Source organism: Macaca nemestrina, unplaced genomic scaffold (genome assembly GCF_043159975.1).
Source record: "Macaca nemestrina isolate mMacNem1 unplaced genomic scaffold, mMacNem.hap1 Scaffold_49, whole genome shotgun sequence".
Lineage (NCBI taxonomy): Eukaryota > Metazoa > Chordata > Mammalia > Primates > Cercopithecidae > Macaca > Macaca nemestrina.
Genome location: NW_027257681.1, coordinates 1 through 21,469, shown reverse-complemented (window position 1 = coordinate 21,469; position 21,469 = coordinate 1). Strand labels below are relative to the sequence as shown.

Sequence of the window (21,469 nt, the reverse complement as noted above, 5' to 3'; positions counted from 1 at the left end):
TACAGGCATGAGCCACTGTGCCTGGCGATTGGGAGGCTTTTGCAGTAACTCAAAGTGCTATGATGAGGGCTGGACCTGTTTGGAAATGATGAGGAAGGTGAGAAGTGTTTAGGTCTGGCATATATATTGAAAGGAGAGTTTAAATGGGTTGGATGACAAGAGAGAGAAAAAGAAGTTTTCAGGATGATGTCAAGGATTTTGGCCTGAGTAACTGGAAGACTAGAGATGCTGTTATTGGGATCGGGAAGACTATGGGAGGAGTGGGTTATAGCAGGGGGAATCAAATGTGTTTTTGGCATGCTAAATTTGAGGTCCAAAAAGAGATGTCAAGAAGTGTTGGCTGGTCGCGGTGGCCCACGCCTGTAATTACAGCACTTTGGGTGGCTGAGGTAGGCAGATCACCTGAGGTCAAGAGTTCGAGATCAGCCTGATAATTATTAAAATCGATCATTGATGTTTACTAATTAATCATATTATTGCTCCTAATACTGCAGGGGGTGTACACCTACCTGTGTTGTTGTTCCTAATATCCAGGGACAGAGAACATGATCTTAGTTTTAATATCACAGTAGGTGTACACTCACCCTGTGATACTGATCCTAATATCCAGGGGGTAGAGTATGACATGACTCCCAACATAGCAATGAATGGACAGCCACCCGGTGACATTGCTCCTAATATTCATGGAAGAAGCACATGATATTACTCCCAATATCGCAGGGAGGGTACAGCTCTTCTGTGATATGGTTCCCAGTATCCGGATGGGGAGAGGATGATAATAGTTCCAGTATCGCAGGCTGTGTTCACCCGCCCTGTGATATTGTTATGAGTATCCTGGAAGGGATATGACTCCCCATAGAGCAGGAGGCGTACATCCAGCCTGGGATATTGTTCATAATATCCATGGAGAGGAGAGGCTGATATTACTCCCAATATGGTAGGGGGTGTACATCCACCCTGTGATATTCTTCTTAATATTCCAAGGCTGAGAGGTTGATATTACTCCCAGTATCGCAGACACCGTACACCCCCGTGTGATACTCTTCCTGATATCCAGAAGGGGAGAAGATGGTATTAATCCCCATATCGCAGGAGGTGAACACCCACTCTGATATCTTTCCTAGTATGCATGGGGAGAGGGGATAATATTATTCCCAATATTGCAGAAGATGTACACGCCCCCCCGTGATATTGTCCTTAATATTCCAAGGCACAGAAGACGATGTTACTCCCAATATCACAGAAGGTGTACACCCCCCAGTGATGTTGTTCCCATGATCCAGGAGGGAAGAGGATGATATGACTTTCAACCCTTGCACCCTGCAATGCTCTTACCCTGCAACACCGACACCAGCTCAACCTGACATGGGAGCAGAGGTGCTGGCTGGGGGTGTTCATTGCTTCTCTTTTCTCCCTTGCCAGACTCAGTAGAGGAAGCTGAGACCGAACAGCCACAGGAACAAGGTGGGTTTTGCCAGTGGCTCAGGCTTCCTCTGGTTATGAGTTGGGCTTTGGGGTAATGCCGGGGGAGGGGACAGAGCTGAGTACAGTGGGCATTGGATGCGACAGTCACTCCTCTGTGGTGCGGGCTGGGGGCTTGGGGGACGTCGCCTGAGGTGGGCCTGAACCTCCCGTCTACTCTGGCACTGGAGGCTGTGGGGTCCCACACTTCTTCCAATGAACATGCTGACCCCCGCCTGGTCCCCGACCGAGGTGGGGCATCCTTTCCACTGCTGGGGCCCACACGTAGCTGTGGGTTCCTTTTTCATGACCTGGAGAAGCTGCAGCTTGCCCTGTGCTCTGCCTCAGAGATGGGAGGCCACACAGCCCTCAGCGGGGAGCAGAATTCAGAGCCTTAGGTTGCAGGGGCCTCGACTGAGGTCCCTGAAGGGTCTGCTCCTTCCTGAGGGGCTGATTCAGGGAGGCCCTCCCGTCTCCCCTGTGCGACTCTGTCGCCTCCCCTCACACAGGGCCCGCATGTGGACAGCCTGGTGATGTGGATGCACCAAGGGCCCTTGGAAGTTCCCTGGGAATGGGATCCATCCCAGTACATTTGGGATGCAGGCACAAGGTCCCAGAGGAGGCCTGGGAAGCCAGTGGGGAAGGGAAGGCTGTTGTAGGTTTGCCTCGGGGAGGGGGTAGTTCCACTCTCTGCCAAAGTCTCTGGAGCAAAGGCACGTGGCTCTCCAGCTGCCCCGGAGGCCAGGGTAGTGGCTGGGAGGGGCTGTGTGCCTCTGCCGGGTGGGGGAGATTTCTTAGCTCATCTAGTGTAGTTAAGTCACATTTGCCTCTAAATCATATTTATTTATTTTTTTTAATTCCAAGGCTTTACAGATGAATAAGGAGACAGTTTGTATTGAAAATAGTTTTTACATGTGAGCTTGAAACAGAGAGTCTGTTTAAATCTAGTTTTTTCCTTCCCAGTAATGCCTCCTTTCATCCCAGGTTTTCCAACAGGAAATGCGCTTGTTTGCTCACCTCTGGGAGGGAGCTTTGGCTAGGAATCCACCAAAGCCAGCAGACACCAGTGGGCTGCTGGAGCAGTCTGGCCTTGGTTAACCCTTTAGGAACTGTGGGCTTCAGGTTTTCAGACCATCCAAGGTGAAAGTGGCCACAGGGGCCTGGAAGCTTTCCCATCCTTCCTGCAGGGATGGTCCGTTTCCCTGCACGGAGCTGGGTACATGGGTACAACACCCCTGTCCTGTGCCGTCGGTGGCTTTACCAATTTTGCATAGCAGCTTTTGAGCTGATCCATAGCTCTGATTGGCTGTTGAGGATTTCATGGATTCCTGTACCCCACCGGGGGGCCCCAATATGCTGACAAAAGTTACATTTGTAGTTGTTGTGCTGCATATACATGGGTCCAGTTAGAAGGCTTTCATTCTTTCTAAAGGGAAAGGCATCTCTGAGGGATCACTGAGCTGACATAGTCTCCTAAAACCATGCTGTGAGGTGGCAACAAAGCAGGACAGAAGGGTGATTTTGTAGGAGGCCCTGCCCTTCCTAGAGCAGCTGTTGTTTTTGCACAGGGACTCGGGAGCCCCAGACGCTGCGTGGCTCTCAGACTGCTGCCTACTCCTGGCTGACATCTACAGCCGCGAGTGCCTGCCCCACCTGGTGCTGACCTGTGTCAAGGTGGCCTCATTGAGGACACAGGACTCGCTGGCTGGTTCGCTGAGGAACGTGAACCTGGTGCTCCAGAACGCCCTCCAGCCCCACAGCCTCCCCACCCAGACTTCCCACTACCTCAGGCGAGCGCTGGCCTCCCTAACCCCAGGCACAGGCCAGGCACTGCGCGGCCTTCTCCACGCCAGCCTGGCCCAGCCGTACAGCCACCATGGCTACCATGGCCCAGCCATCACCTTCATGACACAGTCGGTGGAAACCAGTGCTGTTGCCGGAGTCCGTGCCATCGTGGACCCCCTGGTGGCCCTGGCCTGGCTGCATGTGCTTCATGGGCAGAGCCTGGTGGCCCTGAACATCCTGCAGTCTGTCCAGGATGCAGTGGTAGTCAGCGAGGACCAGGAGGGTGTGATTGCCAACATTGGTGGCCGTGGCTCTGAAGAGGACGGGACGGACGAGGCAGGCAGCCGAGGGCTACTACCACGCCCTATGGGTGGCTTGGGACCTGGGCCAGCGGAGGAACCAGGCAGTGTTGCTGGCCAACTTTGGCACCTTGTGCCTGCACGCGGGTGCCAGCAGGCTGGCCCAGCACTACCTCCTGGAGGCTGGACGTCTGTTCTCGAGGCTTCCCTGTGGGGAGTGTGGCCGGGACTTCACCCACATACTCCTGGGCTACCTCTTCACCCGCCAGGGCCCGGCCCAGCAGTGCAAGGGCTACTACGAGTGGGCCCTTCTGGTCGCCGTGGAGATGGACCACGTGGAGAGTGAGTGCCCCAGTTCCTCCTGTGCGCCTTCTGGGACCACTTGGGTCAGGGCACACCTAGGGTTTGTGATTCGGAAACAAGTGGTGGTTTTTCCACCATCGAAAGTGCTGAGTCATGGGCAGCAGCAGATGTTGGCAAACGCCCTGGAGACAGGCCGTTCCCATGCAGGGCCAGGCCCTCTGTGCCCTACTGAAGCAGCCAGTTCTTCCTGGTTTGCCCAGGGACCATCCTGCCTTGAGCATGGAAAGTCCTGCATGCTGGGAATCCCTAGACATAACCCTGGGATCAAGGCATGTTGTGCTGAGCTGGGACTTGGGGCCCCTCCATGAGCCAGGCCCTGAACGCCAGTTCTTGTGCCTGTGTTGGCTTGGAATCTCGGCAGCCCTGTGTACCGGTCATCCCACTTCACAGAGGACACGGGGCGGGTGATTGCCCAAAGCCACAGAGCAGTTCACGCAAAAGCAGCTTGTGCTGAGTGTGCCAGGCCACACCCACAAATGGGGCTTGTGGGGTCCTCGGGAGGGAGGTGCTGAGCGTGGGAATGTGAGCTTCAGGCCAGAGAAGCCACAAAAGGGTGAGTGGCGTGATGGCGGGGCAGCACTTGGCCCCGGATGAGGGAAGCCTCTTTAGTCTGGGACCAGAGGGTTGAGAGGATTTAGTCAAGTAATAGGTGTGGATGAGGGGCTGGTGGTGTAGCCTGTGTGAAGGCCCAGGGGTGAGAGAGTGGGGGTGAGTCAGCGAGGATGGGTGGGGTTTGAGTGGTGGTGAGTGAGCGGGAGTGTGAGTGGGGATGAGTGGGGTGTGAGTGGGGGTGAGTGAGCGGGAGTGTGAGTGGGGATGAGTGGGGTGTGAGTGGGGGTGAGTGAACGGGAGTGGGAGCGGGGATGAGTGGGGTGTGAGTGGGGGTGAGTGAGCAGGGCTTATGCAGGGAGGTGCAGAGTTGGGAGTAGGTGGGCTGGGTGCTGGATAGTGAGAAGCTCTTCTGGAGAGCTAAGCAGGGTCTGGGGCCTCAGGCTGTGGCTTGGCCTTTTCCCCAAGAGCACTGGGGAGCCATGGAGTGCTATCGAACAGTCAGTGCAGACCGAGCAGTGAACGGACAGTAGGTGGGCAGGGCTGTCCGAAATGTAGGCCGCAGAGAATAGATGAGGAAGTTGAGTGCAGGGAAATGGCTGAGACAAGGGATACTGTTGACTCCCCTCTGCCTTGCAGCGCTTTGTCATGGCATAGTGAGACTACTCAGAGGTGCCTCCTGTGGCCTGGACCAGAGCTCCAGGGGCTGTGCCCAAATCTGAATGTGCTCATTTCCCAGCACAGGCCTGGTACCCACTCTTGGCCCTAGGAGGGATGAGATTTTGGAAAGGACCGTGTGAAGGGGCCCCGGTCCCACACATCTGCCCAAGGAGGGTTGGGGGGTTCAGACCCAGGCTTCTTCCCCAGGGGCATTCTGTGACTGGAAGGAGACCCTCCAGGAACCCAGCGCCCCAGCCCCCGCTGCAGCCTCCGGTGGCTCCTGGCACAATAGCCTGTGGCACCTCCTCCTACGAGGCCCTCCCCTGGGTGCTGGGGGATTCAGACTTGGAAATGCAGGCCAGGGAACGGGGATCATGCTTCCCTGTCTCCCCACCCTGCGCTGAACGGTCGAGGAGACCGAGGGCGGGGCTGACACCCCACATGCTTCCTTGGGGTCATTTTTGAGTCACTTTCGGTAGTTTGTGTCCTTCTAAGAGTTTGGCTGTTGTGTCTAGATGGTCTGGTTTCTTGGTGTACAATTGTTCGTAGTGTTTTTATGGAATCCTTTTATTTCTGTCAGGTCGGCAATAATGTTTCCTCTTTCATTTCTGATTTTAGAAACTTGGGTTTGTAATTGTTTGTTTATTTTTATTAGAGATGGGGTCTTATCATGTTCTCCCAGGGGGGTCTTGAATGCTGGCCTCAGCGATCCTTCCCCCTGGGTCTCACAAAGTGCTGGGATGACAGGCGTGAGCCATGGTGCTCAGTCTCTGATTTTAGTCGTTTGTGCCCCATCTTTCTTTTCTTGGTAAGTCTGGTGAAAGATTTGTCAATTTTGTTATTATTTTCAAAAAACCCACTTTTGGTTCTGTTGATTATCTCTTTTGTTTTTCCATTCTCTGTATTTTTACTTCCCATTTCCACTCTCACGTTTATTATTTTCTTCCTTTTATTCACTTTGGGTTTAGTTCATTTTCTAGTTTCTCAAGGTGGAAAGTTAGGCTTTTGATTTGAGATTTTTCTTCTTTCTTTGAATGTAGACATTTACAGTTATAAATTTCCCCTTCAGCACTGCCTTAGCTACATCTTGGTGTTTTTGATACACTGTGCTATTTTTTTTCTTTTTAAAGTTTTGCTCTATTGCCCAGGCTGGGTTGCAGTGGTGCAATCTTGGCTCACTGCAACTTCTACCCAGGTTCAAGTCATTCTCATGCCTCAGCCTCCTGAGTAGCTGGAATTACAGATGTGCACCACCACACCCGGCTAATTTTTGTATTTTTTTTTTATAGAGACAGAATTTCACCATGTTTCCCAGGCTGATCTCAAACTCCTGGACTCAAGCGATCCTCCCGCCTCGGCCTCCCACAGTGCTGGGATGAGAGGCGTGAGCCACCGTGCTGGCCCGGGCTGTGCATTTGTTTGTATTCTTTTCAAATTAATTTTCAGTTTCCCTGATGGTCTCTTCTTTGACTCACTGGTTGTTTAGGAGTGTGTAGTTTCCACATATTTTTGAATTTCCCACGTTTCCTTCACTGTCGATTTCCAGTTTCGTGCCAGTACAGCTGAAGAACACCTCTGCTTTGGTCTCGGTCCTTCTCCCTTCACCGAGGCTCATTTTGTGGCCTGGCACATGGTCTGTCATGGGGAATGTCCCATGGGTGCTCAAGAGGACTGTGTATTCAGCTGTTGTTGGGGGGCGTGTGTGACAGATGTCCATTTGGCGTACCTGGTTTCCAGTGTTAATCTTCGGAATGTTTCTGACACTAGAAAATCAGAAGCTTTCCACCGTTCCCCGCGCCCTGGCTTTGGGAGAGGCCAGCGAGCCTGTGGGTTTGGAGCCTGGTTGCATGAGAGAAGCATGTGTGGAAATGCCAGGGGCCGGCTTTGAACCCCATTCCCCCAACATGATGCCATGTGTGGCAGACATGACGCTTGGCTTTGCTCTCTCAGGGTTCCATCTGCGACAGGGGCTACTTGTGCCCCTGGTCTCATCATCTCAGGCTGAAGACGGCCCTGGTCCTGGCCAGAGGGGCTTTGTGAAGCAGAAATAGATGGCCTGGTGCAGGGGCCGAGCCTGGCCAGGACCTTGGCCCTGGGAGTTGTAAAGAAGGCCAGCCTGTACCATGAACATGTGCACCAAGCTGTGCCCATGTCACGGTGTGCTCGGCGCCTGCCCTTGCACAGGTGCATGGCCTGTCTGAGCCCAGGCTCCCCGCTTATGGGGCCCAGGTTCACAGAGGTGTGAAAGAGACAAGCACAGAGCAGGGGCCTCCGAACCCAGCCAGCCTCGCTTCGATGCTGGGAGGCTGACGTCTTCCATTTTGTCTTCTGCCCAGGCCAGCTGCGGGCCGTCCAGCGGCTGTGCTACTTCTACAGCGTCGTCATGCCCAGTGAGACCCAGTGTGTCATCTACCACGAGTTCCAGCTCTCCCTTGCCCGCCAGGTGGCCGACAAGGTGCTGGAGGGGGCAGCTCCTGGAGACCACCAGTCAGCTCTACCGGTCCCTGGGCACCGAGCGGTGAGGGCTGGCTTTGCAGTGGTGGGGGTGTGGAGGGGGGCAAGGGGGTTGGGGGGGCTGGGAGGGGGGCACAGGGAAGCTGGCCCAGGGCCTCCTCAGCCCCTTTCCTTTGGATCATTTGGTTCCTTGGCATCAGATGCTTTGAGCTGGTGGGTCTGGGGTCGTCCCAGGGCTGCTGCTGGCTTGTGAGTCCCAGCTTGAGTCTCCCTTGTTGGGTCAAAGGTCATCTCAACCCCAGCAGAAACAGTACATGCACACTGGGCTGTTCTTCCTACTATGGTGGCCTTTGTCATCTGACCTCTGCCTGCCCCGAGTCTTCACTCCTGGCCTTCATCTGTCCCCTTAAATGTGACCACAGCAGCCACCTGTGGCTTCTCTCCCACAGAAGACAGAGCCAATTGTGTCACCTGCTTCCCTGGGGCAGGGTTTCAAGGTCTCACGTCCCATATGTGGCCCACTGGGCTTCCCCCGAGCATGCTGACCTGGTGGGGTAACCATGGCCCTGGCCACCCCACCCACAGGGCCTGGTGACATTGCTGCAGTCACAGCCCCTCAAGTGTTGGACTTACTGAGAGAGCAGGGAAGGGGCCAGATTCCATGGGGACCCGGGAGACTGGCTCCAGTCTTGGCCTCAGGTTCACAGAAGGAAAATGGGCCAGTGTGCTAGAGCCATGCTTCTCAACGTGTAGTCCCTGGACCAGCAGAGCAGCATCCATGTCACCTAGGAGCTTGTGGCAAGTGGGAGTTCTAGGGCCTGCCCCAGGCCTGTGGAGCCGGAAGCTCTGGGGGCAGGGCCAGCAAGCTATAAGGACAGTCCTCCGGGTGACTGTGATGTCTGCACACCTTGAGAACCATCGGCCTAGATAGCCTCTGAACACTAACGGCTCCTGGTGCATCTGGAGAAGACACAGGCCATGTCTGGGAGGCAGGGGAGATGGACGAGCACACTCCTCCTGCCACAGGGCAGCATGATGCTCGATTCCCTCAGAAGGATATCCTTCATCTTTTCCATGCCGTGTGTGTTCACCCTGGCCCTCCCAGCAGCCTGGGAAGGGCAGAACACTGCACACACAAGAGGGCCGTTCCCAGTCCCCACATGCCAGATTCATCTGTCACCAGACCCACGGGAGGAGGCAGACTGGTTCCAGGAGGATGAGAGCCCTTGTTCTGACACCTGTGTCTGATTCCAGTAATTCCAGGGCCTACAAATCTGCTCTGGACTACACCAAACGAAGTCTGGGCATTTTCATTGACTTCCAGAAGAGAAGGAGGCGCATGCCTGGCTGCAAGCAGGGAAGATCTATTACCTCCTGCGGCAGAGCGAGCTGGTAGACCTGTACATCCAGGTGAGTGGCAAGGGATGCAGGAGGGCCCCTGTGCTGTTCACTCTCTGTCCATCCACCCATCCACTCATCCTTCCATCATCTATTTACCTGTTCATCCTTCCATCCATCCATCATCCATCCATCTGTCCTTTCATCCATCCATCATTCATCCATCCTTTTATCATCCATCTATTCACCTGTCTATCCATCCATTCATCGTTCCGTCATCTATCTGTTTACCTGTTCATCCTTCCATCCATCCACCAACTATCCATCCATCCATTCTTCCATCATCTTCCCATACACCTGTGGGTCCTTCCATCCATCCATCCATCCATCCTTCCATCATCCATCCATTCACCTGTTCGTCTTTCCACGCATCCATCATGCATCCATCCATCATCTATCCATCTTTTTATCCAGCTATTCACCTGTTCGTCCATCCATCCATCCTTCCATCTATCTTTCTGTCATCGATCCAACTGTTCATCCATCTATCATTCATTAATCTGTTCACTTGTTCATCTATCCATTCACCTGTTTGTCCATCCATCCATCCTTTCATCCATCCTTCCATTATCCATCCATTCAGCTGTTCATCCTTCTATCCATCCAACCATCTTCCATCCATCCATGATCCATCCATTCACCTGTCCATCCATTCACCTGTCCATTTATTCATTCATCATTCATCTTTTTATCATCCATTCATTCACCTGTCCATCCATCCATTCATTCACCTGTTCATTCATCCATTCACCTGTTCATCCATGCCTCCATCCATCCTTCCATCATCCATCCATTCACCTCTTCATTCTTCCATCCATTCATCCTTTCATCATCTATCTACTCACCTGCTCATCCTTCCATCCATCCATCCTTTCATTATCTATCCATTCACCTGTTCATCCATCCCTCCATCCATCTTCCATCCATCCTTCCCTCATCCATCCATTTACCTGTTCATTCTTCCATCATCCATCCTTCCACCATCCATCCTTCCATCATCTATCCACTCGCCTGCTCATCCTTCCATCCATCCATCCACCCATCCATCATCCATCCATTCACCTGTTCATCCTTCCATTCATCCATCCATCATCCACTCATCCATCCATCATTCATCCATTCTTTTAGCGTTCATCCATTCAGCAACCATCCATCCACCTGTTCGTCCGTCCATCCTTTCATCCATCCATCCTTCCATCATCCATCCATTCACCTGTTTGTCCTTCCATCCATCCATCATTCATCCATCCATTTATCCATTCGTCCATATATCCATCAATCTATCATCCATCCATCCTTCCCTCATCCATCTACTCACCTCCTGTTCATCCTTCCATCATTCATCCATTCATCTATTCATCCTTCCATCGATCCATCCGTCCATTTATCCATCCATCCATTTATCCAACCATTCATCCATCATCCATCCCAGTGTCCATTCATCCATCCATCATTCATCCATCCTTTTATCATCCATCCATTCACCCGCGTATCCATCCATTCACTTTTTCATGTGTACATCCATCCATCCATTCATCCTTCCATCATCCATCCATCTATCCTTCCATCATCCATCCACTCACCTCCTGTTCATCCTTCCATCCATCCATCGTTCATCCATCTATCCATCCATCCATCCATCCTTCCATCATCCATCCATTCATCTGTTCATGCTTCCATCCATCCATCCATCCATCCATCATCCATCCATCTGTTCATTCATTCATCCATTTATCCATCCATTCACCCGTCTATCCATCCATTCATCTGTTCATCTATCCATCCGTCCATTCATCCTTCCATCATCCATCCATTCACCTGTTCATCCTTCCATCCATCCATCATCCATCCTTTCTCCCATCCATCCAGCTGTTCGTCCATTCATCCATCCATCATTCATCCGTCTACCCACCAATCTACCTATTAATCCATCCCTGCATTCATCTATCTCTCCATTTGTTTATCCATACATTCGTCTCTCCACCATCTATCCATCCACATGTACATACATCATCTACCCTCCACCCATCCATACATTGTCTATCCACGCATACATACATACATACACACATCATTCCACCCACCCATCCATCCATCCATCCATCCAAGCATTAATCTATCCACACACCCATTCATCCATCCATGTGTCTACATCTCCTCATCCATTCATCCATCCACCCACTCATTCCTAAGCCACTGCTGAGCACCTGTTGTGTGCCTTTTCCCTTCCTCCAACTGGTTCCCTCACATCCTCCCCCGGTGGCCAGCATCTTCTCCCTGAGGGCAGAGGCGCGGCCCCTCACAGTGCACAGCACCTGCTGGTATACAGCACATGCTCAAATAATGTGACCACTCAATTAACACACAGAAGAACTTGCTCCAAGCGACATGTGGCACATCTGCTTACAAAATGAATCTATCATAGTGGCTGTTTTCAGAGGCTTTCCCAAACACAGTGTGATCTGGAACAAATTGTGAAGCCCATGAGACTGATGAAGCTTTCATTATTGAGCACCTGCTGTATACCACCTTGAGCTGAGGAGAGGGATGAAGAGCTTATGGCCAAGAGGGGACCAGGCCCACCCACAAACACTGCTGATGTGGCAGGGATGTGGCAACGCAGAAAGGAGCCAGGGGCTGGGCTCCCAGCAATCTGGGGGCCACGGAGACTGGTTTGAGTGCAGGGGGAGTGGGCTAGGGCTAGCCCTGGTGGTAGGATTCACAGGTGTCGGGCTCCTGGGCTGCAGCTGCTCAGTCACTTCCTAGCACTCAGGAGCATCACTTCATTGTCCTCATGCCAGTGGTGGGGGCAGCCCTCATGCACAGGTTCTGAAAAATGCTCAAGTGTACCTGTACTGTGTGAGAGGAAGGAGCCTGGCAAAGATGCGCATAGCCACCTCGCCAGGTGTGGGTCTTGAGGGAACTTCTGTCTCCTCTCAGGTGGCTCAGAATGTGGACCTGTACACAGGCGACCCCAACCTGGGGCTGGAGCTGTTTGAGGCAGCTGGAGACATCTTCTTCAATGGGGCCTGGGAGCGGGAGGAAGGCATGTCCTTCTACCGGGTGAGCTGGCCTGTGGGCTGATGTGGGTGGGCCTCAGTGGGGCACCTGGAGGGCTGAGGCACAGGTGTGGCAGGGTAGAGGCCTCCCAAATGGAGGCAGGGCCACCCATGCACATGATGAGTTTCCAAGTGGTCTGACCGGGAATGAGATTGACCATGCCCCTGCCTGGGACAAACTCTCGGGGCCTGGACGTGATAATGGCTCTACCCTTGTACCTGATGACCTCAAGCAACCATGAGTGGGAAGTCCTGTCCCCATCTTCCAGATGAGGAAACTGAGGCTCAGAGAGGCACAGGGACATGTCAAAGGACACACAGCATATCAGTGGGAGGCCCAGGTCTGCACGCACCCCAAAGTGGGACGGCTTCTCCCTTCCTCTGAGCTCACGGTGTGGCTCAGCCCTGGGCACAGATCAATGTGGTGTTTTTAGAGCAGAGAGGAGTGCTGGCTCCCCCCAGTCAGACCTCCGGTGCCCAGGTGGGAGAGGCTGGTCTGCGGCTATCGGGTGTAGCTGGATGGGCCTCAGGTGACTCTTCAGCCCCCAACTTGGATGTCTGAACTGTGTGTTATCCCAGAGCACAGAGCTGTGTCGAGGTGCAGGGGTAGTTGGGGTGTGGGAAGCTCCAAGCACGTGTTTGAGCTCTGAGGAGATCGCTGGGCAAGGTGGGTGCTACGGGAAACCTGACCCCACCTGCCTGTGTGGTAGGACCGGGCCCTGCCCCGGCAGTGACTACGGGCAACCGCAAGGTGGAGCTGCAGCTACAGCTGTGCAACAAGCTGGTGTCACTGCTGGCCACACTGGAGGAGCCCCAGGAGGACTTGGAGTTTGCTTACATGGCCCTAGCACTCAGGATCACTCTGGGTAAGTCCCCTGAGCCCCCGCCCTGCCAGGACCCACACTTTGCCAGAGCCCAGCCTCCAGGTCTGCAGGCCAGGAGCTGAAACAGCTGCTGGATTTTCCTGGTCTCCTGTCCAGGCAGGCAGATCTGCCCAACTGGCTTCCCCGTCCGGCTGTGGGGCACAGCCCGAGGTCTCTCACGCAGTGCAGAGCTCCCTGCCTGACTGAGCTCTCCTTCCTCTGCCTGTTCCCGCTGCTGACCACAAGGGCCGTCCAGTGTGTCCTCTGCCTTCCAGACATGCCGGGCATCTCGTTGGTCCCTGTATGTGCCAGACTGAGTGGCACATTCCCTTTCTCTTGTGCCCTTCCCACCCTCATCAACCACATGGTTCTCTAGCTGATAAAATCCCAGTTCCCCTTCCAGCAGTCTGCCCCTTAAGGCCGTGCATCCCTTGGTGCTGTGCCAGGGTTGTCTGTCCCCCTCCAGAGACAGGGAACCCTAGGCACGCCACATGCCCCAGCGCCTTGTGCCCCGTGGCCCAGTACACACTAGGTATGCAGCTGACTCCCCAAGGTAGGCGGATCTGATCATGACACACCCAGGAGGAGTCGGATGTCACGTCTGTGGGTTGCCTGGAGCCGGGGAGCCCGGGAGCACCTGCACTGCATGGCTTTTGGGCTCCTCTGGCTAAAACCAGTGAGCAAAGGCAGGTGGCTATGTGTAGGCACAGAACTGGGCCATCCAAGTCCGACTTTGCCAAAGCCTCTCAGTAGACAGGGGCAGGCCTTATTAGTTCTGCTTTGCAGATGGGATAGTGAGTCTGGGAACCTGGAAGGGAATGGCCAGAGCTGCCCGGGTGACCACAGGTGCCTGGAGACAAGCCAGGTGTGCTGCCTGGGATCTGTATACCTGCTCCTGAGGGGCCTGTGCCCTCCCTGCCCCAGGGAGCCACATCCTCACACCTGCCCCTTTGGCCTGCACCCCAGGGGACCGGCTGAACGAACGCGTGGCCTACCACCGGCTGGCCGCCCTGCACCACCGGCTGGACCATGGCAAGCTGGCGGAGCACTTCTACCTCAAGGCCGTTTAGCTCTGCAACTCGCCGCTGGAGTTCGACGAGGAGACCCTCTACTACGTGAAGGTGTACCTGGTGCTCGGTGACATCATCTTCTACGACCTGAAGGTGGGTTGGGAGGAGCAGGGCTCGGGGTGTTCCTGGCCCCCTTGGAGTGGGATCTCCACCCGGACCCCGGAGGCCTGGGTTCCAGCCTTTCTTAGGAATGGCCCAGTGGCCTCCCTCGAGCTCTACACCCAGCTGGAGGAGCCGGCAAGGTTAGCAGGTAAAACCCAGCTCCCCAGATGGCCAGGCCCCACCCTCAACTCAGTCTCAGCCAGGGAGGCTGCCACATGAGTGGGCAATGGTGGCCTCTGGGTAAAGAAGGGGGATTGTAGTCAGGGGGCCCTCCTGGAGGAGGTGACACCAAAGCTGAGTCTTGACAGTCAAGTGTCAAGGTGTGCATTTAACAAAACAGGGTCGGGAGAGTGACATTTCAGAGGACGGCATCATCCTCACATTGAATCCACGTTGCAAGATCCAACCCAAATCCTGGCGCCTCCTCTAGGAAGCCTGCCCAGGGTGCCAGCCTGCACTGAGCAACTCCTTCCTGGAGTCCCGAGACACCTTGAATCTTCACATCACCCAGGAAGGGTGGGGTGGGACCAGTGTCTTACCATTGGGTTCACAGACAGGGAAACCCCAGCTCAGGGCAGGTGCAGTGGGGCGGGGACCCAGCCAGCCAGGCTGAGGCCTTGTTAGGTCGGGTGTGTCTCGAGGGGAGGTGCTGTGCTCCCTCTGCCCCCAGCCCTGCAGGGGTGGAGAGCTGGGATTGGCAGACTGAGACCTGTGGTGTCTCCACCCATCTGCCCAGCAGGCACCGCCCCTCCTTAGCATCACACCAGCCTCGTGTCAGTGCTCCTTACGGGCTGAGGGGCCAGGGCACTCCAGTCCAGGGGCCGAGATCTTGGGGGCCTTAGAACAACATGAGGAGCTGGGGCAGCCCTAAGACCCTGCCCCGTATACCCCACCGCAGGCCTGGGGCTGCCCGGGAGGCCCCCGCCCAGTACTGGCGACACCTGGTGGTCAGGCGTGGTTTCTGTGGCCTCCCAAGTCCCAGCCAGACAGGGAGGTGCCAAGTATCAGGCCCAGGGGGACGCTGCTCACCGCTCAGGGGCTCGCCAGGGACCCAGGGGGACGGACCTCCCAGAAGAGGCCTTTATCTCTCTTGGTCAAGCCTGCCGCCCACTCCGCCCGTCCAGGAGAAAGGAAAGCGCCAAGTAGTACCTGAGAGACCAAAGTCCACGGTTGGGGTCGAGGGACAGAGGCCTCCTTCACCTCCTTCCATGCACAGCCCTCCTTCCCATGCGCAGTCCTCCTTCCCATACACAGTCCTCCTTCCCATGCACAGTCCTCCTTCCCATGCACAGCCCTCCTTCCCATGCACAGCCCTCCTTCCCATGCACAGTCCTCCTTCCCATGCACAGCCCTCCTTCACCTCCTTCCCATGCACAATCCTCCTTCCCATGCACAGTCCTCCTTCCCATGCACAGTCCTCCTTCCCATGCACAGTCCTCCTTCCCATGCACAGCCCTCCTTCACCTCCTTCCCATGCACAGCCCTCCTTCACCTCCTTCCCATGCACAGTCCTCCTTCACCTCCTTCCCATGCACAGTCCTCCTTCCCATGCACAGCCCTCCTTCCCATGCGCAGTCCTCCTTCCCATGCACAGCCCTCCTTCCCATGCACAGCCCTCCTTCACCTCCTTCCCATGCACAGTCCTCCTTCACCTCCTTCCCATGCACAGTCCTCCTTCCCATGCACAGCCCTCCTTCCCATGCACAGCCCTCCTTCCCATGCGCAGTCCTCCTTCCCATGCGCAGTCCTCCTTCCCATGCACAGTCCTCCTTCCCATGCACAGTCCTCCTTCCCATGCATAGCCCTCCTTCCCATGCACAGTCCTCCTTCCCATGCAAAGCCCTCTGGGCCTCATCGTGACTATGCTGTCAGCACAGGCCAGCTTCCCAGAGGGAGGCCCCCTTGGAATTCCCAAGGGCGGCTGTCTTTCCAAGGCTACACCCTCTTCCTTGTATAGGAGGCTCTGGACCCAGGGCCCAGAGGAGTGGGAGAAAAAGCCAGGCTTGATGGGACCTGGAAGGCTGGCAGAGAAGCAGGGGTAAATGAGCATCTTTGCCAATTGCCTCTAAAATGGGGTCCCCTGTAGTCTACACATGAGAGTGAGCCCTGGAATAGGGTGGATTAAGTGTTCACTGGCTCACGCTGTCACTCACTAGCTGCAGCACACACTACAGGCACATGGAAATGCACACGCAAATGCACACAGGCACACGCACACACACACACAGGCGCGCACACACAGACATGCACACACACACACACACACAGGGACATGCACGCACAGGAACACAAACACGCACATTCACATGCACAGGCACACGCAGAGACATATGTATTGCCTGGCTCCTTCCTGTTTAGTTGGGAAGCACCCACCCCTTCAGGAAGCCTTTGCTTTCCACCCCCGGCTGAGTCTGGGGCCTCCTGGGCTTCCCTCTGCCACAGCCCGGGCCACCCTGTGTGGTCAGTGTTCACTCCCAGGTCCCTCAGACTGGAAGCAAGGACGTTAGGTTCAGCCATGCACCCAGCACAGAGTCCAGTGTTCGGCTGGGCCAGGGGGCATTGGATGAGCAGTGGCAGTGACTCGGGGCCTTCTCACGCCCCTGCTCCGTGTGTGGGGCGGGGCAGTGAGGGAATGGACTGCTGCATCTTGGACTTTGTCATTGGCCCTGGGAGCCATCTTGAGATGGTAAAGAGGGACAGGCCAGACATGGGTCTTAGAGAGGTCCCTTGGGTGACCGCCATGTGGAGGAGGTGCCTGGGGAGAAGCCGGGTGGGGGATGGAGGGTGAAGGAGGAGGTCTGGGAGGCGGCATCCCAACCCAGGGATGGTGAGTTTGAGCCAAAGACGCATTGACAATGGAGTGGATGTCTGGGGAGTCATGCTCCGTGAATATTTCAGGGAACATTGCCAGAGAGGACACCTGTGAGATGGTTTTGTACCTGGCCTGGCCCGTGGAGGGCCTGGAAATGGTCAGCATGGACAGGGGCCAGAGGGGAGCCTGGGTCACTCGACACCGTGCCCCTGCTGTGGCTTGGAGCCACGGGTCCTGCATGGAACTCTCAGAGCAGGCAGGATCTGCCCTGACCTCAGCCCATGGGGAAAGCAGCCACTGCCTGCAGAGAGGGTGGCACTGGGGCAGGAGGCTTGGGGTGAGTGGGGCGTAGGGACAGTCAGAAAGGCTTCCAGGGGTGTCAGGGTCATCCCCACCTCCTGCAGCTGAGACCACAGCAGTGTCACAGGCTTCGCGGCTCCTGGGGCGAGCCAGCATCGGAAGGACATGTGGAATGACCTGGAGACAGGAACGGCCTCTGGGAAGACGGGTTCCGAGTCCCCCTTTTGCTGACCATGACCTGTCCCCTTCAGGACCCGTTTGATGCAGCCGGGTACTACCAGCTGGCACTGGCAGCTGCCGTGGACCTGGGCAACAAGAAGGCACAGCTGAAGATCTACACGCGGCCAGCCACCATCTCCCACAGCTTCCTCCTGGACTGCGAGAAGTGGCTCTTCTTCTACCAGAAGGCCAGGACCTTCGCCACAGAGCTCAGCGTCCACAGGGTCAACCTACCTCCTCTGCCACTCTGCGGGTGGGCCCCCTGGTTGGCCTCCAGCCACCCTCGCTGAGGACAGTATCCGAGGGAGTGGGTTTTGTGCAAGGAGGATGATCTCCTGCCTCTCCTGGTGTCTCCGTAGCTCATTTTCTGGGTAATGGAAGCATAAAAGCAGGGTTCAAATAGCAATAAATGTTTTTTTTTTTTTTTTTTTTTTTTGCAAAAACATACCGAAGTCCCCATGGCATCCTTCCCTGTGTGCTTCCTGGGCTGTGTCTAGGGGCCAGCTCCTTCCCTGGTGGCAGCCCTCTGATCTTGGGGATGAGAAGGACCGTGAGTCCAACAGACCTGGGCCAGGTCACCATGAGCCTCGGTTTCCTCGGCAGCCAGAGGGGAGATGGTGATTGAACTCTGGGCAGCTCCCTGCTCTCCCTGCTCAGAGTTCTTGCTGTAGGTCTCGTGCCACCCTTGCCTTTAACCTTCAGGCCACTGTGCCCAGATGTGGGAGCTGCTAGTGTCCCTGTTCGCCATTGAAGAAATAGAGGCACAGAGAGGTTAGGTGTCTGGCCCACCGTCACACAGCAGGTAGAGGCGGACACGCAGAGCCCAGTACACTGACCACCACACCACCCTGCCAGCCTGCAGCCAGGAAGGTGTCCCCCATTAGGACCCAAGGTCAGCTCCTGGACCTCTCTCGTGGTGTCAGGAGAGCCGCAGGCCAGTGAGGGTGGCCCCGGGGATCCCTCACTCAGTGTCCTTTGCTCCCAGACTCGGTTGGGCCGAGCCTGGCCAGTCCCACCTCTGGCCACTGGTCAGCCCTGCGGGAAGTGAGATGCAGGGATCTCCGCCTGTGTAGACGCTGCTACCCAGTATTGAAAGCCTTATCTAGGCTGTCCCCCAGCTGTCCCCACCCACCCACTCCACTTCCGGACCCCGGCCCTCATCCCAGTCCCAGGAATCCCAGGTTTTCCTTCTTGGAATCTCTTGGCCCCAGGGAATACAGTTCACACGGTCTCTTTGCCAGTTTATGCAAGGAAACTGACGTTCAGAGACTGTGGGTGTCCCACGTGATTCTCACATACACTGCACTCTCCCAGACCCCTCTTTTAAACACTTTAAATGAGGTGATTTTCACATCGCATGCAATTAACTATTTCCACGCAAATAATGTGGTGGCATTTATACATTCACAGTCCTGTGCAACCACCCACGCCATCTAGTTTCAAAATGTATTCATCTCCCCAGAAGAAACCTCCCATCCTCACTAAGCAGTTACCCCTCCTTGGTATCCCCCAAGCCCCTCGTTTAATGGAAGGAGAAGCTGAGGCCCGGAGAGAGACTTGCCAGTGGGCAGCGCTCTGATAATAAGGAATCAGGCACCCATCTGCTGCTTCAGCCCTGGGTTGGTTTTCCACCCAGCAGAGGTGACAGAGCCAGGAAGTTCTGGGAGCGCCACAGGTGTCACTGGTTCAGTCCTGGGTTGGTTTTCACCCAGCAGAAGTGACAGAGCCAGGAGCTTCTGGGACCCCATGCTTGCAGCCAGAGCCCTACCCTAAGCCTCCCCACCAGGGGGCAGCAGAGAGCTTTCCAGAACCGGCCACGGGGCTGGCGGGAAGCAGCGGGTCAGAGCTGCTGACAAACCTCACGTAGACCCCAGATCGCTGTCTCTGTGGGTTGGGTTTGGGAATTGGAGGGGAGGCCGCATGATTGGAAACGTGAAGACAGCACGGCCTGGCTGGAGCAGCCGGAAGCGCCGTCACGTTGACTGAGGACACAGACCTCCTGCCCGCTGGGCCGGGCCTGCAGCCATTCTTCTCGGGGTGGGGCCCATAGGTCCGGGTTGCTCTTGGTCCCTGACCTGCTTCAGAGTCCGGGGGCTTTGGAACTCTGCCTCCCCATCTACGCCCACCCTGGCTGGTGCCATGAGGGGCCTGGATCCTGGGATCCTGTTCCTCTTGGGCAGCGGAGACTGGGGGACCAGAGGAGATGATGGGTCTTCAAGCCCCACATTCAAACCCCAGCCCCCCACTGACAGTCTGGGGGTTCGGGATGAGGGAGTTGATGTCTCTGAGCCCCAGTTTTGTCACCACTAAAATGAGGCCGATATAATGGGGCAGAGTGCCAGCCCCCGGGCTAACAGAGGCCTGTTTCCTACTGACAATACCTCTTACTCCTAGGAACAGCTCCAACAACCACACACTAGGGAACACTCAACCCAGGCCAACTTGTCAGAGGCACGTGAACCAGAGCGACACCATCTTGAATGGGGGCTGGGTAAAGGGAGGCTGAGACCTGCTGGACCGCATTCCCAGGAGGCTGAGCATTCTTAGTCACAGGATGAGATAGGAGGTCGGTACAAGATACAGGTCATAAAGACCTTACTGATAAAGCCGGTTGCAGTAAAGTCGGCCAAAGCCCACCAAGCCCAAGATGACCACGAGAGTGACCTCTGATTGTCCTCATGGCTCGTTATGTGCTAATTATAACGCATTAGCTACTACAAGACACTCCCACCAGCACCGCGACAGTTTACAGATGCCATGGCAACATCTGGAGGTTTCCCTACATGGTCTCAGAAGGGAGGGCAGAAACTCTCATTTCTGGGAATTGTCCACCCCTTTCCTAGAACACTCATGAATAGTCCAACCCTTGTTTAGCGTATGATCAAGAAATAACCATGAAAATGGGCAACCAGCGACCTTTGGTGCCTCTCTGCCTATGGAGCAGCCATTCTTTATTTTCTTTTTCTTTTCTTTTTTTTTTTTTGAGATGGAGTCTCGCTCTGTTGGCCGAACTGGAATGCAGTGGCGTGATCTTGGCTCATTACAACCTCCACCTCCTGGGTTCAAGCGATTCTCCTGCCTCAGCCTTCCTAGTAGCTGGGATTGCAGACACCTGCCACCACGCCCAGTTAATCTTTTGTATTTTAGTGGCGACAGGGTTTTGCCATGTTGGACCAGGCTGGTCTCGAACTTCTCACATCAGGTGATCCACCTGCCTCGGCATCCCAAAGTTATAGGATTCCAGGAGTGAGCCGCTGCGCCCGGCCAGAGTAGCCATGCTTTTATTCCTTTTCTTTCCTAATAAACTTGCTTTCACTTTATGGACTCGCCCCGAATTCTTTCTTCTGTGAGATCCGAGAAATCTCTCTTGGGGTCTGGATCGGAACCACTTTCCAGTAACAAACTTGCTTAACCTCTCAGACCCTTCGTCTCTTCATCTGTAACCAAAGACAAAGCCTTCCCCGAGGTTCCAAAAGTGTGGAGAGAACGCATGGGAAACGAGGGGCACAGAGTTGGTGTGCAGAACCAATATCACAGACTGGGTGTCAAGCCACTGTCATACTGGAAGTAATATCATGTTCTCCCCCAAGTTATGAGGAACAATATCACAGGGGGGGGTGTACCTTCTCTGGTGGTGGGAGTAGTATCATCATCTCTACCTTTAGATGACAGAAACGATGTCACAGGGTGGGTGTACACCCCGTGTTTTTGGAAGCAATGTCATTCTCTCTTCTTCTAGGTTTTACGATTCACATCACAGGCGGGATGTACACCCCTTGTTATATTGGATGGAGTCTCATCCTCTTTCAACCTGTATCTTTAGAACAATATCCCATGGGGGTTGTATATCTCTTCAATATTGGTAGTAATACCATCTTCTCCTTTCCTGGATCTAAGAAACAATATCACAGGAGGGTGTACACCCCTTGCAATGTTGGTAGTAATCTCACCTCTCCCCTGTGGTTATTAAGGACAAAATCCCAGGGTGGCTGTACGGTTCCTACGTTATTGGGAGTAATAACATCCATTCACCCCCTGGATATCAGGAACCATATCACAGAAGAGTTGTCCACCA

The 21,469-nt window shown here is 54.9% G+C and overlaps 1 pseudogene; it reads left to right on the top strand.

The window, feature by feature from the left end:
• Positions 1–17,743, top strand: part of LOC139361432 (SH3 domain and tetratricopeptide repeat-containing protein 1-like) — a 40,187-nt pseudogene extending 22,444 nt beyond the window's left edge.
• Positions 17,744–21,469: the final 3,726 nt, after the last annotated feature.